The 21,777-nt window shown below is 47.1% G+C and overlaps 1 protein-coding gene, 1 long non-coding RNA gene and 1 pseudogene across 3 annotated transcripts in view; 1 reads left to right on the top strand and 2 right to left on the bottom strand.

Annotated features, from left to right (window-relative positions):
- DPF3 (double PHD fingers 3) overlaps window positions 1-21,777 on the top strand; it is a 258,505-nt gene that overhangs the window by 31,563 nt on the left and 205,165 nt on the right. The window lies entirely within an intron of this gene.
- On the bottom strand, window positions 1,938-20,184 carry LOC125167818 (uncharacterized). Its single transcript, XR_007152960.1, has 2 exons — window positions 20,040-20,184; window positions 1,938-2,273 (listed from the first exon to the last, which is right to left on the bottom strand). It is a non-coding gene; the product is annotated as an uncharacterized LOC125167818 (long non-coding RNA).
- Window positions 6,427-7,106, bottom strand: LOC125167816 (high mobility group protein B3-like; annotated as a pseudogene).

Raw genomic sequence — 21,777 nt, 5'->3', positions numbered from 1 at the left:
AAAGATGCTCTCCTGCCCCAGAGAGGGGGAGTCCGGGGAGAGGGTTTCGTGGAGCTGGAGAACCACCAGCAGCATCCTGTGATACCTGCAGAAGAGAATTGGAGTAATGGAACTGGGCTGTGGTGGTAACTGGGGATGTATCTGGGATGGAAGGAGCCCTAGACATCCTCTCCCTGTGCCATAGGTGGAGAAAGTTAAGAGGAGTCATGCCGTGCCCGAGGCCGTCACATTGAGATGAGCTATGTGAAGCCCCAAAGAACAGGCCAGGCCATAAAAGCCACTCATTACTATCTTCTGTCTTTCCTTCCAATTCACTCTGCTCTTTAGTAGCAGTGGGTGATCTAGACTCTAGAACGTAAGACTCCTGACATTGCCTAAGAATAGAATTTACACCTGGGTGCTGGTGATTTGGGGCTCCTGCTAATAGTTCATGCCTTAAACCATTAAAAGTTCCTGAGGTAGGACCCCCCCCCCCCCCCCCTCCCCGGCCCAGCAGCTGTTGGTGTCTTGGTTCACTCCTTGGTGCTATCTTTTCTCCTCGCCTAGGGACCAAGGGTTGTGGGTGTTTGCTCTGGACCACAGTTACACATGGGTTATATAGAGTCCATTGCCTCCCCTGCCCACCCCCTACTGTGCCTTGCCCAGCAGGACTCTGAGAATGTCTTAGTTAAAAGTCTCCCTGCAAACTGTAGAAACCTGTAGAAGCAGGGTGAGCCTAAGGAGAAGGTTCGTGGCTGTTATGGAGGAGGCCTGAGTGTTGTGTCTCCCAGGTGGCCAAGTCTTGTAGGCACAACCTAGAGAGGTCTTCACAGACCAGAATCACTGGAATGCATTTCAGTGTGTTGAACAGGGCAATGCTCCTTCTACAAACCATGCTGCCCTGGTCAGGTCACCAGTCTGTGCCTCAGTTGCTTTTTCTATAAAATGGGGCTAATAATAATAATAGTGACCCATTATCTCACCAGGGGTAATGATGAGATGCCGCATGTGAAATCTCTTGAGAAAGAAGGCAGAGGGTGGGCTCAGTTCCTACTTCCCTCATTTGTATTATTATTATTATTATTATTATTAGGTCACGGCAAATAAACCATTTGAAATTTATCTCATTCATCTCAGATAAAAAGGTAGAGAGGTAAGTATCTATCATCTTTGCTTAATAAATCAGAGCCATCGTCACTGGGGAAGTCAGAGCTGGAGCTGGCAGAAGCTGGGCCTTGGGCCTCCCAGTTTGGTCCGCCTGCCTCTCCTGCCCATTACTTTTTTATATTCCATATCAAAGTCTCCATCGTTCTTTCAAGTCCTGTGTAGCCTGGGCTCTGATCATCCGGGGACTGCACAATTCTTACTAATATCAAAGGGGAGGGTTTTCTTAGCCTGCTTCCCTTCGTTTCTACGTCAGTGTCAGGATGGAGAGGGCAATAGTGGCATTGGAAGGACATCTGTGCCCCAAAAGAAATGCATCTTGGTCCATTGCAAATTGGGGTTCCCCCTGGTGACTTTAAAGACAGTGAGGAGTGAAGTGTGACTGGTAACTGATTCGCTACAGAACTTCTGTGACTGGGAGCTTTCATTTCCGGGTCAGGATGGAATATGGACAATTAGACCCCGCTGCCTGTCTCTGCCAAATACCCAGAGTCCAAAAGACCCAGAACGTGTATTTTCCTGCATTTCGGATCCCCGATCACTGATTTGCTGAGAGCAACTGTATCTAATTTTATTCATGCAAAAAGCAGGTGTCGGTGAAAAATCCTGTAAACGAATCGGATATTCCTATTGGCCTCATCACTCCAACGCTGTTTTTCCCCCCCCCCCCACTTCTTTGCTAATTACTTTGCAACTGGTGGGGGCTCTTTGAGTAACCTCAAATTCTCTGTTTCTCAAGCTTCCAACTGAAATATTCTCTAGATAAACACTTCAATGATGGAAGCGGTTGGTGTCACTGGAAAAGCCCATTCTTTAAGAGAAGAAGATGATCTTAATAATTGGAGGGACTCCAGCCTATTGGCTGGTTCTGTGAATTCATGTGTGCTGGCCAGTGATAGGGACGGTGGAGTGGGAACGGGAGCCGGGTCGCACTAGTGCAGAACGGCAGCCTTTCAGCAGCGTTTCTCAGGCTTTGCTTAAGCCAGTCAGGTCAAGAAGCCTGAATCATTCTCCTGGTCTTGAAGCTCTGTTTCTGACTTAGTTTTGCCTGATGCGGCTTCAGACTCCTCTGCGAAGTAGGTTGCAAGGAATTGTCCTTTCTCAGCGTGGTGCGTTCTGGATGAAATGACCTGAGTGTTAACAGTATTACGATGAGAGTTTGTCATTTTTCGCTAAAAGACAACAAGATGTTTCCAAAATCTACCGGCTTACTTTGCATAGGCATCGGGACAAAATGCCACACTTGGGGAAAAATAAAGGATCTGAAGGTAACTTTTTCATTTTATAATTTTAAACATTTAAAAAGTCACATGCTGGGGGCGCCTGGGTGGCGCAGTCGGTTGAGCGTCCGACTTCAGCCAGGTCACGATCTCGCGGTCCGTGAGTTCCAGCCCCGCGTCAGGCTCTGGGCTGATGGCTCAGAGCCTGGAGCCTGTTTCCGATTCTGTGTCTCCTTCTCTCTCTGCCCCTCCCCCGTTCATGCTCTGTCTCTCTCTGTCCCAAAAAATAAATAAACGTTGAAAAAAAAAAATTAAAAAAAAAAAAAGAAAAAAAAAGTCACATGCTGGTTGTAAAAAAAATGCATAGAAGAAGTGCATAAAACAAGACAAAAAAGAACAACAAAAAAAGACTTCTTCTCTGATTGCCCATTTTGCTCCCTACTGTTAAGGACATGGTTGTTTTTGTTTTGTTTTGTTCTTTGTTTTGTTTTTTGGTTTTTTTGGCATATCCTTCCAGATATTTTCCTTTTTTAAAATTTTTCTTTCTTTCTTTATTAAAATTAAAAAAATTTTTAAAATTTATTTTTGAGAAAGAGAGAGAGAGAGAGAGAGAGCATGAGCAGGGGAGGAGCAGAGAGAGAGAGGGAGACACAGAATCCAAAGCAGGCTCCAGGCTCTGGGCTGTCAACACAGAGCCCGATATGGGGCTTGAAATCATGGACCGCAAGATCGTGACCTGAGCCGAAGTCAGATGCTTAACCGACTGAGCCACCCAGGTGCCCCTAGTTTTATTTAAATCCAAGTTAGTTAACATATAGTGTAATAATGGTTTCAGGAGTAGAATTTAGTGAGTAATCACTTCCAGATATTTTCTATGGTTTTGAAGGCATATGTATATGTATATATATATATATATATATATATATATATATATATATATATGCGTGGCTATGCTAGAGTGGGTGTTAGGTAATTGAATTAAGAAAGAAAAATTCAGTCGTAGGGTAATTTCCTTTATTTCTTTGACTAAATGATAAATTGAGAGAAAACTCATTCAGACCCTTTAGGAAAATCCTTCCTACAAACATTTAAATATCTCTAATCAGCCTATAATTTGCACATAGCCTGGGCTTTCTTTAGGCAAACAGTGTGTAGTGTGTGGCAAAGAAAGTTAATCTAAATTTTTAACAAAGTGCCAGCCGACCATGGGAATCAGCGTGTAAGGTAGTAACACTGACTGCATGTGGAGAAGAGATTGTGGGGTGTTTTTTTTAATAACGTCTGATCAGTGGCATACAATTTCTCCAGGTATCTCAGAGCAACAGGTTAAAGGTCGAATAAATGTGTAACGTGAGAATGTGTGACGTTTATTGCCAGGCACAGCGACTGGCGGTGATCCTTAAGAGTGTGAGGTGCAGGAAGCTCTGCATGGGTTCTCTTGAGATGGAAAGACCAGCCAGGCAGGGCATCCCCTGTGTTTATACATACTCCCCTCCCCTGTCAAGAAGGGGGGAGGGTGGGGTTACCGAAACAGGCTCACTATGGCAAATTGGATTCCGATTTCGGTTTTTCCTCCTCCCACAGACTTAGTGGTCATTAGGCTGAAGAAGGTCCCATAATCTGAACTCGTTCTCTGGTTCCCCGGACTGGTGCGCACATAGGACTCTGGCTGTGTTTCACTTTGCAGCCTGTTCTGGGATGAAGCAGCAGGAGCCTTGAGGGGCACCCTCCAAAGCAGCTTCTCTGTCGCCTCCTTTGCCCCAGTTCTGTGGGTCCATTCTTCTCCCGCAACTTGACTCTCTCTGGAGAACCGGATCTGGGGCTCGGAGCCCAGTGCTCTGTTTTCTCCTCTGCCCTCCCTTCAACTACCTGCGGCATCTCTTAGCTTCCACATCCTCAAAAGGGATAATGTTCTCCTTGAAAGCGTCTTTTGAGGATTAATTGATGTTTGCTCTATGCTTTGAAGAGAGAATCCTATCAAGTCTCTGCTGTCCTCAAAGCTGGTCCCAGTTCCAGCCGGTGCCAGGCCTGGCCAATCCGGACGCAGCACGAGCAGGCCTCTCATTGGCCGCCTTTCTGGGGCATACCCTTGGGCTGCTCATCTCCCTCAGTAGAAGGGCGACTGCCCACATAGGAGGCACAGACCCTCACGTGGACGTTTTGTACGTTGCGTGTTTTTTGCTTGGAGAAAGGGTATTTGCATCCCTTGGGAAGTTAGTTTGTGGCTGTCTGTGACATTTTCTCATTTGGAAATTGTTCTTTTCTCTTTCTCTCTTTTTAATTTTTATTTATTTTATTAAAACAATTTTTTTTTAACGTTTATTTATTTTTGAGACAGAGAGAGACAGAGCATGAACGGGGGAGGGTCAGAGAGAGGGAGACACAGAATCTGAAACAGGCTCCAGGCTCTGAGCTGTCAACACAGAGCCCGACGCGGGGCTCGAACTCACGGACCGCGAGATCATGACCTGAGCCGGAGATCATGACCTGAGCCGAAGTCGGCCGCTTAACCGACTGAGCCACCCAGGCACCCCTCTCTCTCTTTTTTAAAGCTTTGTAAGTGTAAGAGTAGTTAGAGTCTGCCACCTCTCAAGGAAGTCCCTTTGCCAGGCCATTTATATGGTAATTGTGTGTGATTTGGGGAGGAAAAGGATGTTACCTGCTTCATGATAAGCACTTTCATGTCTGTGAATTCTTTTTTTTTTTTTTTAAATGTAATACTGTTTATTTAACTTCAAAAACATTTCGGCATTCTAAATTTTTTTTTTTTTTCAACGTTTATTTATTTTCGGGACAGAGAGAGACAGAGCATGAACGGGGGAGGGGCAGAGAGAGAGGGAGACACAGAATCGGAAACAGGCTCCAGGCTCTGAGCCATCAGCCCAGAGCCCGACGCGGGGCTCGAACTCCCGGACCGCGAGATCGTGACCTGGCTGAAGTCGGACGCTTAACCGACTGCGCCACCCAGGCACCCCAACGGCATTCTAAACATACAGAAAAATAACAGAACGTTGCAAATTGTGTTTAGTATAGAAGGTTCTTTGAACTTTCATCGATGCAGTGGCTCTTTGCTTTGCTGACCGTGAAGAGCTCTACAGTTTGTTTCAAAGCAAACAGGTTAAAGCTACCGCACTTAACTAAAAAAGATGCAAACACTTCTCATGCCAGCTGACTGTCTTCCCCCACCGCTGCCCCTTTTCCACAGCTAAGAACGGCAGCAGAATGCTAGGTCACTATATGCAGAAACAAGACAAGCTGAAGCTAAACAGATGCCCACTGCAGTGTCCACAGGCCCAGCCTCACAGTGCACGCCCTGAGCTACAGCCCCTCCAAAAGGCATATTCCCCCACAGCCTCAAGCCAAGCAAGGAGCATGAAGACTGTGTCTCAGTGGTTTTGTCCTTTTTTTTTTTTTTTTTTTACAAACTGTAGATATGTACAGTTGAGAACTCAGGATTTCTAGCCCATAACCATAGAGTTGACACCACCTTACAAATTCAAAGGGGAAAATGCCAGAAACATCTCTAAAAGCCTTGTCACACCAACAGCAAAGTGCACAGAGTGCGGAGAACACGGGAGCCTTCTCATTTTAAAAATGTTTGGAGAGGGGCACCTGGGTGGCTCAGTCGGTTAAGCGGCCGACTTCGGCTCAGGTCATGATCTCGCGGTCCGTGAGTTCGAGCCCCGCGTCGGGCTCTGTGCTGACAGCTCGGAGCCTGGAGCCTGTTTCCGATTCTGTGTCTCCCTCTCTGCCCCTCCCCCGTTCATGCTGTCTCTCTCTGTCTCAAAAATAAATAAATGTTAAAAAAAAATTATAAAAAAAATAAAATAAAAATGTTTGGACATACGTACAACTCTGATACGTTTCAGGGTGCTCCGGACCCCCATGGCCGCTTCATGTAAACCACTGACAATTTCTAGAGCACTTTGAAGAGACTACAATATGACCGTGACCCAGCTGTGTAATTAAACTTAACGAGGGCAACAGACCCGCCTCGAATAAGAGAGGTGTCAATGACAGTGCTCCCTACTCTAAGGAGACAGATAAACAGGTTTTTTTTTTTTTATTCCTCCTCTTCCTCCTCCTCCTCCTCCTCCCCTTCCTCCTCATTTTCTTCATCTTCCTCTTCCACCTTTTTCCGGGCAACTTTTGCAGGACGCTTTTGCGCCATCAAACTTTCCTTTAGACTTACACTCAACGACATCCTTCTCGTGCTTCTCCTTTAGCTCCACCGCCTTGTTGTCGTAAGGCTGCTTTTCACTGTCACTTAAGTTATCCCACATCTCATCCAGCTTCGTTGCCACATCTCCAACGGAGATACCAGGGTTTGTAGATTTGATCTTGGGGCGGAATTCTGAACAGGGCAGGAAGAATCCAGACGGTGGCCTTTTGGGGGCGGTAGGGTCCTTCTTCATCTTGCCTCCCTTAGCTGGTCCATAATCCTTCATTTCCCGATCATAGCGCACTTTGTCTGCCTTTGCCATTTCATCAAATTTAGATTTCTCTTTCTCAGACATTGTCTTCCACCTCTCAGAGCACTTCTGGGAAAATTCTGCAAAATTGACAGGGACCTCTGGGTTTTTCTTCTTATGTTCCTCTCTGCACGTCTACACAAAGACGGCATAAGCAGACATCTTGCCCTGTGGTTTCTTGGGATCACCTTTAGCCATCCTGACCGTATTGTTCGCTAGTCTGGGCAGTGCAAGGCATGATGCACGGCTCTGCGTTCTCCAGCCTCGCCTTAGCTGCCTTCACGAGAGCCGCCTTATCCGCGAATTCTTTATTAAAATTGTTTAATCAAAGAAATGGGAAGCTGCAACCTCCTTATTGGAAGGATCTAGAAATGCAGTGTGAGTTAAGAACCTGAGGGTTCTAGGGAGAAGGTGGTTGAGAAAAAGGAAGAAGGAAGGTTTTTTTTTTTTTTTTTAATTTTTTTAACATTTTATTTATTTTTGAGACAGAGAGAGACAGAGCATGAATGGGGGAGGGGCAGAGAGAGAGGGAGACACAGAATCGGAAGCAGGCTCCAGGCTCTGAGCCATCAGCCCAGAGCCTGACGCGGGGCTCGAACTCACGGACCGCGAGATCGTGACCTGAGCTGAAGTCGGCCACTTAACCGATTGAGCCACCCAGGCGCCCCAGGAAGGTTTGTTTTAAGCCCAGAACAAACAGGGAATTCAAACAACGTAAGTCAAAGACACCTTAGTTGTCTTATCATCAAGGAGGACGAGGCTGGAGGGCAAAGCCAGCCAAGCACACTTGGGTCCTCTTCTGTGTCCTCAGATGGGCGTCAGGACATGGCAGGGGATTGAGGACCTGCTGCTGACTCTTCCAATGGGGCATTTCAAGGGGAGCCTTCATTTCCTGTCATTCCCCTCTAGCACCTGATCCCCATAAAGTGTCTCAGGCTCTTAGGGGCTTGTTTTAAGCACTGGTCTTTTTAATAGAAACCACTGCTTGCCTGTTTTAAATAATATTTCTGGCTTCTTGCAAAATCGAAGATCTGGCAACCCTGACCCTTCACCCCATCAAGGCAAGCACCAGCCGCTGCTGTCCCCTTTGATGGGGCAGTGGAACAGAACAGACGCTGTCTGGTTCACCGACTGGGGCACATGCTGACTTCTGACCTGTCTGGGAAATTAGTGAGGGGATGGAGTGTTAGTCCAGAAGCATACGCTGAGCACAGACATGTACACACCTATGCACACACTCATCACCAGGATTCAGGCCCAGAGGGGATTACTCAAAGAAAGGTCACCTCTTGGCAGGTTCAGGGTGTATAATCCGCATGACAGATTTGAGAGAAGTTAGTCTTCGTGAGAGGAGAAGAATCAGATGATCATGGCACACAGTGCAAGAGATGCTTGTGTGTGTGGAAAAAAGAAAGGGCTGGGGTGCCTGGGTGGCTCAGTTAAGTGTCTGACTCTTGGTTTTGGCTCAGGTCATGATCTCATAGTTTGTGAGATTGAGCCCTGCGTTGGAGTCTGTGCTGACAACGTGGAGCCTGTTTGAAATTCTCTCTCTCTCTCTCTCTCTCTCTCTCTCTCTCTCTCTCCCTCCCTCCCCCCCCTCTGTGTCCCCTGATCGTATGCTGTCTTTCAAAATAAATAAAACTTAAAAAAAATTGAGAAAAAAGAAAGTGCCTTTCTCTGGCATACCTATGTGTTTGGAGCAGCAGTGTGGAAGAGTGTGGTGACTAGGCAAAAGCAGGGACAACACCTGCTTGAACACCTGTGATGCTCTGGACAGGGCCTGGGGCACCCAGGAGCTTGGTTGGTATGGTCTGATGAGAGCCAGCCATAGATTTGTGGGTGCACTCAACCTGGAAGGACAATTTCAAGACCTGGAAGAATAATTTCTCTTCTCCCTTTCTCAGTGTGCTCATCAGCCGAATGGAGACACTACAACAGGCACTGCCAAATCAAGTGCCTATAGGGGCCAGGCCTGCTGTGTCAGTGAGTGAAGGGATGTCTGGATGGGAAACGTAGAATAAGGAGTGAAGAAGATGGTGGTGAGCTAGAAGTTCATGCCCATCCAGCGGATGTCCAAATTCAGCCCCAGCTATTTGTCACATGGGAAGGTGATTCCAGTGTCGCCAAGACTCCTCACTTTTTTTTTTAAATTTTTTTTCAACATTTTTATTTATTTTTGGGACAGAGAGAGACAGAGCATGAACGGGGGAGGGGCAGAGAGAGAGGGAGACACAGAATCGGAAACAGGCTCCAGGCTCCGAGCCATCAGCCCAGAGCCCGACGCGGGGCTCGAACTCCCGGACCGCGAGATCGTGACCTGAGCTGAAGTCGGACGCTTAACCGACTGCGCCACCCAGGCGCCCCAAGACTCCTCACTTTTTAAGAGAGGCTCTAAATCTGAATTTTTTATGTGAACCCTAACAACTTTTGATGTAATGAATTCAATTTTCAAAAAGCAGAGTGCAGCCAAACAAAGCATACTTGGGGGCCATATTTGGCCTGTAGGTCCTAGGTTTGCAACCTCTGGGATGAAGCCTGCTCGGTGTCTCCCTACTTGACTACTGACTCTACTTTGCCGAGCTTGTGGTATGAGGAGGAGGGAACTGTTGTAGGTGAAGAATGAAAGTGAGGACAGAGTTGGGGTGGAGGTGAGAAGTGAAGCTTGGACCACACCATTACCAGGCTGGGTAGGCAGATCTGCACCTGCTGGCTTCAGTGAGGACTGTTGCAAGGCCAGGCAAGAATTGTGCATGGAAGCAGGTGGGAGGGCCAATCCAGGTGAGGTGGCTGAGGGAAAGGGCATAAGCTGTGGGTGGCAGTGGTAGGGGCGGCAGGGTGTGGAGGTCAAGAGGCAGTGAGGACAGCCCAGGAGAGAGCAAGAAGGAGCTCGGTGGACCAGGGGGCTCAGACTGTTTGCCTTCTGCTCTGTGCTGGCGTGGGGTGGGGGGTGGGGGTGGTGTGTGCAGCTCCTCACCAGCCACGCCCAGGGGAAAAGTGTCACAGCCACACTGGGCGCTCTGTGCATTGCGCATCTATTCAGAAAAGCACGATCCTCGGTCCAGCCTTCCAAACTTGGAACCATAGCTGGGAATATAAGCCTGTCATACATGAAGAGGCAGAGTAGCATGATGGGTGAGAAGAGAATAAGTTTAGGTCTCCTACAACTTGAGTTTGAAGTTGACCTTTGTCATTTGTTAGCCACGTGGCCCGGGCAAGTTAGTGAACTTCTTTTTGAGCCCGGTTTCCTCATTTGGGAACAATAATAGTTCCTGCCTTGTCGGGTTGTCAGGAGGATTAAATGCAAACAAATGCCTTAATGTGTGTGAAGTGCTTAGCATGGGACCTGGCACAAAGTAAGTGCTCAAATTGAGCTTATTATTATTATGAGACAAGCAGTGACCCCAGCTAACTTGTGGTTAAGCACAAAATCCTTCATCTCAGCAGAGAGTCGACAACAGATGCAGTAAAAGTTCACTCCTCCCCTACTGCAAATGCTTCCCTACACACAGACTCTCTGGCCTGAGCTCCTACTTGCCAGAAAAGCAGGAGATATCGTACCTACCTGGATAAGGGTCATCTACAGAGCTTAGCTAAGTCTGTCTGGGCCCAGTATCACCTGGTTTACATAACGGTGTTTTCACTCATGTAACAAATATTTGTTGAGTAACCACTATGTTCCTAGTGCTAAGAAAGGGTTTTGGGGGTGTTGAGTAGAATAAGATGAGTTGGGCCTTAAGGTACTGAATCTAACATAGAGAGTATGCTGCCGTAACACAGATCTCCAAAGAGAATGGCTAAATAAGACAGAGGTTTATTTCTGTCTTATGTAAACCCTAGGGCAAGCACACCAAACGGGCAAAGTAGGTACATGAAATCATTCACGGACCCTGGTTATTTACTGTTTCGCATCTCTAAGTCTGTGTTTCAGGATGTGGGTAGGTAGGAGGTGATGAAATCCAAGGCCAGCAGCTTGCACTTAAGGAGCTTCCACTCACAACCCATTGGTCGGAGCTTGGTCATGTGGCTGCAAGGGATGCTGGGAAATGTAGTCTGGAGCAGACGGCCATGTGCTTAGGCAAAACTTGGGACTGGAGGTTATTATAAGAAGGCAGAAGGGAGAATGAATACTGGAGGGAAGTTAGCAATGTATGATTCAGGGAGATAGGGAGACAAATGAACGCTCCTAACAGTTAAGTGAATGCTCCTCTCATTAGCATCAGCTGTAATCCTTGAGTCGAAAACTATGTTGTGGCTCTCATTGGAGTTTGGGATTTGAACTCACACTTCTGGTTTAAAATCCCAGTTCTATCAGTTACCACAGCATTGCGCAGCATTGGTGGTATAGTGGTGAGCATAGCTGCCTTCCATGTACCCCAGGGTTGGTATAAGAATGAAATAAGTCAACCCATGTGATGCTTTTAGGATATGGTCTGAGCCAGAGTCAATGCTCAGGAAGTGTTAAGCTATTACTGCCAGGGAGTGAGAATGTGTCAAGAAGGTCAGTGACTCAAGGATAGCTCGTGGACTGGCTATATCTCTCAGTTTTATAGCTTCCTATAGGCCTCCAGATGCAACCTTGGGCCTTGAACCCTGGCCCTTCTCGTCACTGAGAATGTTAATGAAGACAGACAAGGCTATCTGAATGGGCTGGTGTTTTGAAAAAATAGAATCAGTTTGTGTTGGCCTGGGCTGGACCTAAGAGATGACCTTAGATAGGGTATTTCAAGGTCAGCTTTCTATAGCTTGAGTAAGAGCAGGTGAATTTAGTACATGGTCTACAGACCTCTGTGGGAAGAGTAAGACCCCTTCTTGTTGGGTGTGTCTCCAGGTAAAAAGCTGTAGAAATTATAAATAAATTATAGATAAATAAACAGTGTGCAGTGAGGCCTCACAGGGGCTGGAGAGTCCTTTGCCCTTGAAGAGGACCCTGGTGGCCTGTCTAGAGAAAAGTGGAAAAGCCACCCCCGCCTGGGTTCTGCACTGGCAGGAGTTGGGGTGTCCTCTTACTGGGAGCTGGTGTTCTATGATATGCAGAGGGTATTGTTTTCCATCTCCTGCAGGTGTCATGTGGAGAGAGAACCTTCCTAGCTTCAGAACAAGAGACGTAACTTGCCTTGGCAACTCACACGGTGGGTAGATTTTAGCAGAAAAATAAAGATATTGGACAATGGGTTTCCACCGGTTTTCGGCACTGTCTCATTTTCAGAGGTCCGAGGAGCTTTCATGCTCTTTTCATCCCCAGCTTTTGGAATCAGACCACACACTACTCTGGTAGAAAGTAGCATCTCACAATGGGCACCATTTTTGACTCCCTAAAAGCATCTAATTGACTCCCAGGAAATGGGGTGGACCTAGAGAAGGGAGTACATGTTGGAAGACTCCTAAGTGCTTAGGACCCCACCTGTGCTTGTGGAGAAGCTGGCAGAGGTGGGCCAGCACTGTGAGTGGGGCATCTAAGGTCCTGGGTAGGAGCTAGCCTCACGGGTAAGGAGGCAGGTGGTCATATTCCTCCTGCCTGGCTCTCGTAACCTTAGCTGACCTCTTGGTCTTGACTTCTTGGTGTCATGGAGATCCTACAGCTGGCTAGCCTGGCTCTGTAGGTGGCCATGTCCTGGGGTTTTCACTCACATTTTCTCCAGCTCTGTGAACCTCGTGTCTTCTCTCTCATCAGTTCCCAACTGGGCCTTCACTCTTCACCACTGGGATCGATCTTTTATTCTTCTTTCCTTAAGGAAAGCTTGTTAATAAGGTGGGGACGATAGTGAGAGCTGATTAAACCAGGGTCTCTAGTTCTGGAGGCCTCAGCTGAAACTGTGATGTCATCTCTGCATGAGATTATATACGTAATCACCAGGATGTACATCACAAGGGATCACATGTATCTTCTGTGCCTAGATCATACCATCCGTGGCATCCGGGCACTACGAATTTATATTAAGAGTAGTAAATCCTGTAATTCTTTTGAGATCATAGTAATTTTACATCATATTTGGGTTTGTGTGTGCATGTGCGGGAAAAGTGTGAATTTGTGAAGTGTGCGTGTTTAAAATGTGCCATACATGGGGCGCCTGGGTGGCTCAGTCGGTTAAGTGTCCGACTTCAGCTCAGGTCACGATCTCGCGGTCCATGAGTTTGAGCCCTGCGTCGGGCTCTGGGCTGATGGCTCAGAGCCTGGAGCCTGCTTCCGATTCTGTGTCTCCCTCTCTCTCTGTCCCTCCCCCATTCATGCTCTGTCTCTCTCTCTGTCTCAAAAATAAATAAACGTTAAAATGTGCCATACATGTTGTAGTCCTGCCTTGAATTTCTTATTTATTTATTTATTTATTTATTTATTTATTTATGTTTTTTTAAAATTAATTTATTTTTGAGACAGAGAGAGACAGAGCATGAGCAGTGGAGGGGCAGAGAGAGAGAGGGAGACACAGAATCCGAAGCAGGCTCCAGGCTCTGAGCGGTCAGCACAGAACCCGACGCAGGGCTCCAACTCATGAACCACGAGATTGTGACCTGACCGAAGTTGGACGGTTAACTGACTGAGCCACCCAGGCACCCCTCCTCATTTTTTTTTTTAATGTTTATTTATTTTTGAGTTTTGAGAGGGACAGAGAGACAGAGCACGATCAGAGAGGGGGCAGAGAGAGAGACACACACAGAATCTGAAGCAGGCTCCAGGCTCTGAGCTGTCAGCACAGAGCCCGACGTGGGGCTGGAACCCACGAACCGTGAGATCATGACCCGAGCCGAAGTTGGACGCCCAACCAACTGAGCCACCGAGGCGCCCCGAATTTCTTCATTTTTTAATCACCTGGGTACCTGGCGGGGGGAGTCTCTCTTCCTCTGAGAGGCCCTGTATGTATGCCTGCTAGATCAGGGGTGAACAACCCTTTTTACACAAGAGGGCAGTTCAGGAAAAATAAACAAATGTGCTTACAGGTCTTCTTTGCCTTTTAATCAACTTGATGAAAGCTTTATTGAGTCTCAGGACTCAGGGGTGGGTGGGGCATCAAGGAATGTGTATTCTTACAACTTACTCTAATGGGTAGCATAGTATCAGTGAGAAAAAGGACACTGCTTTGGGAGTCCTTGAAAACTAAATATCCAGGTGTTTGGAGACAGTTTTCCAACTTTTCATTGTGAAATTAAATGGCTAGATGCCTGTGTGATCCTTGTCACTGCCTGGACTAACTCCATAACCCTCGGACTAGTGTTTTCTGTATCTCAGTATCTCTCCTGCTCGGCACAGTGCACAGTAGGGGCTTAATAAGTGCTTATTAGGAAGCAATAGGGTATGATGGTTAAGAACACCGACTTTCGATAGACTGCCTACTTCTGTCACTTACTAGCTGTGTGACTTTTGGCAAGTTTCTTAACCTCTCCGGGCCTCAGTCTCAGTCTGTAAGTTGGGAATACATAAACCCCTACCTCACAGATGGGGACTGAATGAATTAATACATGTGAGCACTTCTAGCAATGCCTAGCCTATATAAACCCGCTTAAGTGTTAGCCATTGTTACAAATATTGTTATTGAGCTGAGAAGAGACCCAAGTTTGCCTGTGGTGCTAGAGCTTTATAGAGCATCTCTTTCCATCTCTAGCTTCCGCTTCCTTCCCATTGATGGGATTTTCACTCTAGTCTCTGTGAAAATAGATTCGATTTCCATATAAAATAACTAGGCCTTTTCCCTCATTCCAAACTTTTTTTTGTTTTTTTTAAGGGCAGAAAAGCGAAAACCAAAACCCTGAGTATTTTTGAAGCAAATGTGGGTCCATCTGTAACAGCGCATTGGATTAATAACCTGAGTGGAGGCTGCACGTCTAGATTTGGTGAAACTGCTCTTTTCCAAAGAAAGTGCCAGGTTCTCTGTTCGCCTTTCATCTCCTCTCACAGAATGCCCGTCTTGCACACTCAGCTAATCTGTCTGGTTTTCGCATCGACAGGAGAGCTCCCGGGAACGATACACGCCAGATACGATCTGGCTCCAGGAGCCTTGTCTGCCTGATTACTTTATTCATAATCACCTTTAAGTTTTGCTCATTGACTGATTTTTTTTAAAGTTTTAAATATTGAAGTGTAGCGTATGCAGAGGAAGGTGCACGGTGTATTCAGCCGAATACATTTCAACAAGTTGAATTTCTTTGTGTCCTCAACACCCAGATTAAGAAACAACAGGACAGAAACCCAGCTGTGCCCCTTCCAGTTACAACCTCACCCCTTACCCAGCCCCGCCAAGGGTAACTATCCCAGCTCTAACCCCATTGGATGGAATCTTCTACTATGTCCGCTTCTGCGTCTGGATTTCCCCCTTCAACACTGTGAGATTCGTCCATAGTGTTGACTGTAGTATTAGGCTGTTTGTTCTTAGTGCTGTGTAGTCCTTCAGGTAAATAGACCATTTCTTTGCCTCTTCTACCCTTTTTTAAAACATTTTTTAAACGTTTATTTATTTTTGAGAGACAGAGTGTGAGCGGGGGAGGGGCAGAGAGAGAAGGATACACAGCATCTGAAGCAGGCTCCAGGCTCTGAGCTGTGACGTGGGGCTTGAACCCGTGAACCGTGATCGCGAGCTCATGACCTGAGTCGAAGTCGGACACATAGCCGACTGAGCCACCCAGGCGCCCCATGCCTGTTCTACTCTTGAGGGACACATGGCAGTCCCTAGTTGGAGACTTCTATGAATTTCACAGTGAGGAATATGCTGGCACATGTCTTTTGGGGGCCTGAAGTGCACACACCTGCCGGTGGGACCTCCAGGTCAGAGGGTGGGTGTGTATTCAGGAAATGCTGCCACACGCTCTTCCGGGGAAGGGGTGCCAATCCTCTGCTTGATTTTGATGAAGAAAATGATTCCATATTCACATCTGATTTGGGTTTTAAGGCAGAATAACACTGTACTCATTCTGTCATTTTGCCATTCCTGTATTTCTCCCTTCTCATGCGTGTGGACTGTGTGGTCACTGGGCAAATTCACTTGAGTTGCTGGAACCGCCTCTTTTGGGGAGCCTCTTGAAATGCTACCGGAGTAGTGCTACCTGAAATGGAAGGTTTAGGACTCCTCCCCCACCCCCCAAAACGTCTGCTTTATTTTCAAGAACAGCAAATACTAATTGCCACATCCTTTGCAAAAAAGAATCATCTCCTACCCTCCCAATACTCCTCACACCCTTTATTGAATGAGATGTAGAGTTTAGGGAAGTTTTGAGTGAATATCAAACATCAGTGAGATTACTGATTTCCCAAAATTTGCTCGCTGGGTCGTTCCTCCCATAACTTCAATTACAGTTGCCCTTCTTTGGAATTCGACAAAGCTGGGCAAATAGAGAGTCAAAAGTCCCTTGGTCTAGCTCTGACTTCTGTTTGTAAACAGCCACGGTGCAAGGTGCTTCAGCAATGCAGAGGGACAGGAGGCCTTCCCGTCCAGCCCCCGAAACCTTATAAATAGGGACCTCTGAATCTTAGTGGGAATTCAAAAATTTTTAAAAATGTTTATATTTATTTTTGAGACAGAGAGAGACAGAGCATGAGCAGGGGAGGGGCAGAGAGAGAGAAGGAGACACAGAATCCGAAGCAGGATCCAGGCTCTGAGCTGTCAGCACAGAGCCTGACGTAGGGCTCGAACCCATAAACGGTGAGATCATGACCTGAGCCGAAGTCGGATGCTCAACCAACTGAGCCACCCAGGCACCCCTGAATCTTAGAGGGAATTTAATCAAATCTGTTCGTTTTGGCTTGCCCTCCCTTCTGTGACCCCCAAACAACAAGCTAGAAACAACATCCCATAGAATAACACCAAAAATATTACTTCACACACCGCTTCCTCATAAAAATCACTCACAAAAGTGCTCTCAGATCCTGTAGCACCAGGCTGTTATTATTTTATTTTACAGATGGGAAAATTAAAATCTGCAGAGTTGACTTGACACTGTAGAATCCTGGAAGAACTGGTGGTTGGAGGCCAGTTCCTTGCCTGGGATATGCCCTTCTAGAAGCAGGGGGTCTTTGCGAAGAGGAGTTTTAAGGATGAGTGGCTACATTGGGAGCTCATCATGAGGTCCTTTTGATGGGTGACTTTCACATCCTGGAGCTTGTCTGGTTAGAAAGTGGTCTTCGAGGGGCACCTGAGTGGCTCAGTGGGTTAAGCATCTGATTTTGTTTTTTTGTCATGATCTCACGGTTCATGAGTTTGAGCCCCACGTCAAGCTCTGTGGTGACAGCTTGGAGTCTGGAGCCTGCTTTGGATTCTGTGTCTCCCTCTCTCTCTAGCCCTCACCGCTCACACTCTGTTTCTATCTCTCTCTCTCAAAAATAAATAAACATGAACAAACAATTTAAAAAAAGAAAGTGGTTTTTGGTGAGGATGGATGTACAAGGAATCCATTACTGGCTTGTTAGTAGCAGCCAAGAATTGAAACTCAATGAGTGCCTATGTCAGTAGGGAAATGGCCCAGTAGCTATGGTACCTTCACACCTTGGATCATTACAGAACCATTAAAAGATTTTGGGAAAGTATGGCAGAATAGATAAAGGGGAGAAGAATGTATATGATCTATAATTCTATTTTTTTAAACAAACAATAACCACCCCCCCTCAACCCACTATGAGTGTGTGTGTGTGTGTGTGTGTGTGTGTGTGTGTGTGTGTGTGTCTGAAGTTACATGAGTCTGGGGAAAAATGCAGAAGGACACACTAAAATGTTACCATGGGCTACCCGGGGAAAGCGGGCTGAGGATGGGGGGGTGCTGATGTGGGAGAACAACGTATAGCAAAATGACATGTGATAAAATGCCATTTGAATACATTATAGATGCATGTATATGTATACAAATGCATAAAAGGTACATGCAAAAATTTACAAGTCAAACAAAAGAGTTGCTCTAGTAAGAACAGGGCTGTGAACCCTATATGGGTCAGTTAGCTTGGCAAGGGCCGGAGCTCCGTTCTGTGGCTGAAGGCTTTACCCCCAGGCCAGTTGTGTTGAAAGTGAAGGACCTTGGTCAGAAGAGGATCCAAGAACACGTGTGGGAGTCTGAGCACAGACACACTGCTGCCTTTGGTAAATCGGTAATCATAGCTACCGTCTTGATGTGCTTAGAATGTACTGGCATTTTCATACTTTCTTGAAGTTAGGTATTTTCATCCCCATTTCAAGATGAGGACACCTGAGGGGCAGGCAGCTGAAGGCCGCATCGTGAGTGGGTGTTGCTGAGGTTTAAGCCCAGCTCTGATTCCAGAACTTCTGCTTTTCAGATTCCCTTGCAGCTTGGGGTTTAGTGGGGGTGATCAGGCTGGCTTGCTTTTTTTTTTTTTAAATTTTTTTTTCAACGTTTATTTATTTTTGGGACAGAGAGAGACAGAGCATGAACGGGCGAGGGGCAGAGAGAGAGGGAGACACAGAATCGGAAACAGGCTCCAGGCTCTGAGCCATCAGCCCAGAGCCAGACGCGGGGCTCGAACTCACGGACCGCGAGATCGTGACCTGGCTGAAGTCGGACGCTTAACCGACTGCGCCACCCAGGCGCCCCCAGGCTGGCCTGCTTTGATCCACTCTGAGATTTCTGTGAGGTCCTCTCTCGCAGGGGTGGGTCCTAAAATGTAGCTTTTGCTGTTAAAACCAACCAAGCCACGGTCTAGTGAATGTTTCCTGTGCGTTCTCGTTGGCCTGGTTTTGGATGGCAAGGCTTCATAACCTGGGTGAGGGAGAGTAGCCTGTTCGGGCCTCTGTTCCCAAGGGAGCAGGGCTGCATGGAAAAGTAGGGCATGTGGACACCTACCTCAGGACAGGTGAAAGGCAGACTGACTTGTTAAAAAGGAGGATAGTTTCACCACTTCTGACATCTGGCCCCTGAACAGTCTCGGCGGCCAGTTTGGGAGCAAAGATTCGGGCTTTCGTGGGGAATCTCTCTCCCGCCTCTCCTTGCCATCCCCCCCCCCCCCCCCCCCGGCCCCACTAAACACACAAAAAACTAACAGTTGTGGCTGGTTTGGCGGCCTGGTAGTGTGACTTCCACCCAAAGCGCCGAGGGCTTGTGCTGTTGCCAAGGTGCCCCCAAATGAGTATTTAAGATAAAAATCTCATCTCTGCCAATGGATGTCACCTGTGACTCCCTTCTCTTTTCTTGGCCTTGGTTTCCTCATTCACAAAATGGGGATCGGATTTTTCTCTTGCTTCTGATTAAATGAATAGGTGCTTCTGGTTAAACGATCAGAAGCACGTTGTGTATTTAGAAAGACAACACCAGTTCTGTGTGTTGGGTTTTGGCTGCAGACCACGGCGCTGCTGATACCAATAGTCATTGCTATTTTTATGGAACAAGTCTGGATATTTCTAGTGCAGCAGGACCGCTGTTTTCTACAGGGTGCTGTGTCTTCACAGTGACGTCTGTGACTTCCAGGAGCAGGGCCATGGCATAAAGGTGAACTTGGCCGCAGAGGGTGAGCAGGCCGCAGGGAAGGCCTTCCCTGGGCCCTCCTGCCCACGGTCTGAGGCAGGTGGCTGCCATTCCTCTGGTGAGGTTGCAGCAGCTGGAACTGGAGACACCGCCCTCTGCCTTCCTTCCCTGTCTGCGGTAGCCCCGCAGGGCCTGGGAGGGGAAGACAGAATGAGGAGGAAGCAGGCGGCAGGCTGTTGCCTTCACCTGAGGATTTGGGGCAAGGCCTGCCCATGCCCGCACTTTCACTCTCTGCCCACAGGTTGTAGACTGAGCCTCATGGCCAAGGACAAATAGTCTGGTCTTTCAGAGCCACAGTTTTCCTCTATTTAGTGGAGCAAAATCCTTTTGAATGAGCCTGTGTAGATGTCGTGATTGTGAACAGTGATCTTGTTACTATTTCTTAAAGGCTGGGACTGGGCCTCCAGTACCCAGCACGGAGCCTGGTGCACAGTCGGAACCCAGAGGAATGCTTTCCGTTGACATAGAGCTCCTGGAGATACATGGCTGGACGGTGCGAGATGTTACTATTGAGGAAATAATTTTCTCCCTTCCTTTGCTTTCCTCTGTGCATGATACAGTGTGGGATTTGTGCACCTTTTCCTCTATCCTTATTCTTCTTTGCATTTATTTTACTTAAGAAGTGATTTTCTTCTGACAAATTAAATACAGCTGATAGGACCTAACCATATGTCCCTCTCCTGTTTGCAGTTTTGAGTGAAGAAGGTAAAATACTGTGCCCTCCTTACTTCTGCTTAAAGTATAGGGATAGACTAACCTGCATCCTGGAAGCTGCTCCCAGCGTTTTTTTTCCCCATCAGGACTATGTGGTGTTGCCTGAGGTCCCCAGACAGAGTGGTTTCCCTGGGTCTAGATAGCATGAGGACTGGAGTTGGGCTCCCAGTGGGCTCCCAGGCACTGGAGAGTAGGGTATCCTTTGGAGAAAAGGGGGAAAAAATCCACGCAAATGGAATGATAAAGGAATGACATCACGGTAGGCATAGCAACGGCAGGGTAATCATAATCTCCACACAAGGTGGTCAGAACCCCAAGGGAAAGCCTAGTTTCATTGTGTTCCTTTTCCCATCGGAGAGGCAGGAGCAGGGAGGCGTGGAGGAGGGGTTGCTTATCCAATGGCTAGAGCAGTCCCAAGGTTTTGCTGTTCACTCCAGATCTGCCTCCCCGCTCTGACAGTCTCTCTGGAGTAGGGGTGTGCCCCCTTGAAGCATTTGCATTCTGTTACCTTGTTATCTACGGTGGCCCTTGGAATTTGGCTGGAGAAGGGGAACAAAAAGAGAGGGATGCGTGTCAGTGGAGAAAGGAGAGAGATGAAATTATCCTCAGGAAAATTTTATGGAACCCTGGAGCTTCCTCCTCGGGTTCTCCTGCCCACAGGCGTGGAGCTAGTCTGATAAACGCACACACGGTCCATCTCCTGTCCTTTACTTGCTTCTTCAGGCCTTGACTTCTGCCGCAGATGGTGTTGAGCTGGGTGTAAACCATATAAATTGTGATAATTTCAAAGTCACTTGTGTCCAAAGCCCAAAGCGATTTAGAGTAACCTCCTGAGGCACCGTGTGGATAAAGCAGCTACCTACATGGTGAGCGCTGACACCCTGGGACAGCTTGGGATGTTGTCTCGGGAGGTCATCTTGAACACAGTGCAAGGGTTGTAGGTGTCAAAGAGTTGAATAAGGGGCATGAGCTGGGAGACTGCTGTTCTGGGGCTTTGGGGTACTCTGGGTCCAGAAATCATTTCTCCTTTCCTGTCATTGTTGGATAACTATAACAGGTCATGCCTGGTTGTGGTTTCTCTGTAGGTCAAATCATGGTTGCCTGGTTGTGTCCCTGTCACCCTGACATTTAGAAATCTTAAAAGTGGGTGAGGCAACCCTACCGAGGCATGGATGGCTATCATGAGCTAAATGAACCATCTCTGCTCTTCAGCAGAACAACTCATCCCCAACCTATGGATATTATACACACACACACACACACACACACACACACACACACACACACACATATAATTTAAATTGGACTTTTAAAGATATTTAAGAGTCTCTTGGGAAGCACGCCCTTTGGCTTCTTTGGTTAGAATATCTGGAATTTTCTTTTCTTTGTGTAGAATATCTGGGCAAGCTGGAGAAATTGCTTACCCAGCTGTTCTTGGCTATGGGTAATTTTGTAAAGTGAACTTACTTAATTTTTTTTATTGAGATAAGATTCATGTAACATAAAGTTCACCATTTCAACTGTGTACAATTCACTGATTTTTAGTTTTAGAGCACACGAGTCAATGGTTTTAGTAAACCTGCAGTGTGGTGCAATCATCACTACTACCTAATTCCAGAACGTTTTCGGCACCCCAGAAAGAGATTTTGCACTCATTACGTAGCCACTTCTCATTCCTTTCCCCCCTCTCCCCAGCCTCCGGCATCCACAAGTCTTCCTTCAATCTCTATGGATTTCCCTATTTTGATTATGTCCTATAAATGAAATTAGACAATATATGT

The sequence above is a fragment of the Prionailurus viverrinus genome, chromosome B3 (genome assembly GCF_022837055.1).
Source record: "Prionailurus viverrinus isolate Anna chromosome B3, UM_Priviv_1.0, whole genome shotgun sequence".
In the NCBI taxonomy this organism is placed as follows: Eukaryota; Metazoa; Chordata; class Mammalia; order Carnivora; family Felidae; genus Prionailurus; species Prionailurus viverrinus.
The sequence above is the reverse complement of the archived record's forward strand: the minus strand, read 5'-3'. Positions and strand labels throughout refer to the sequence as shown.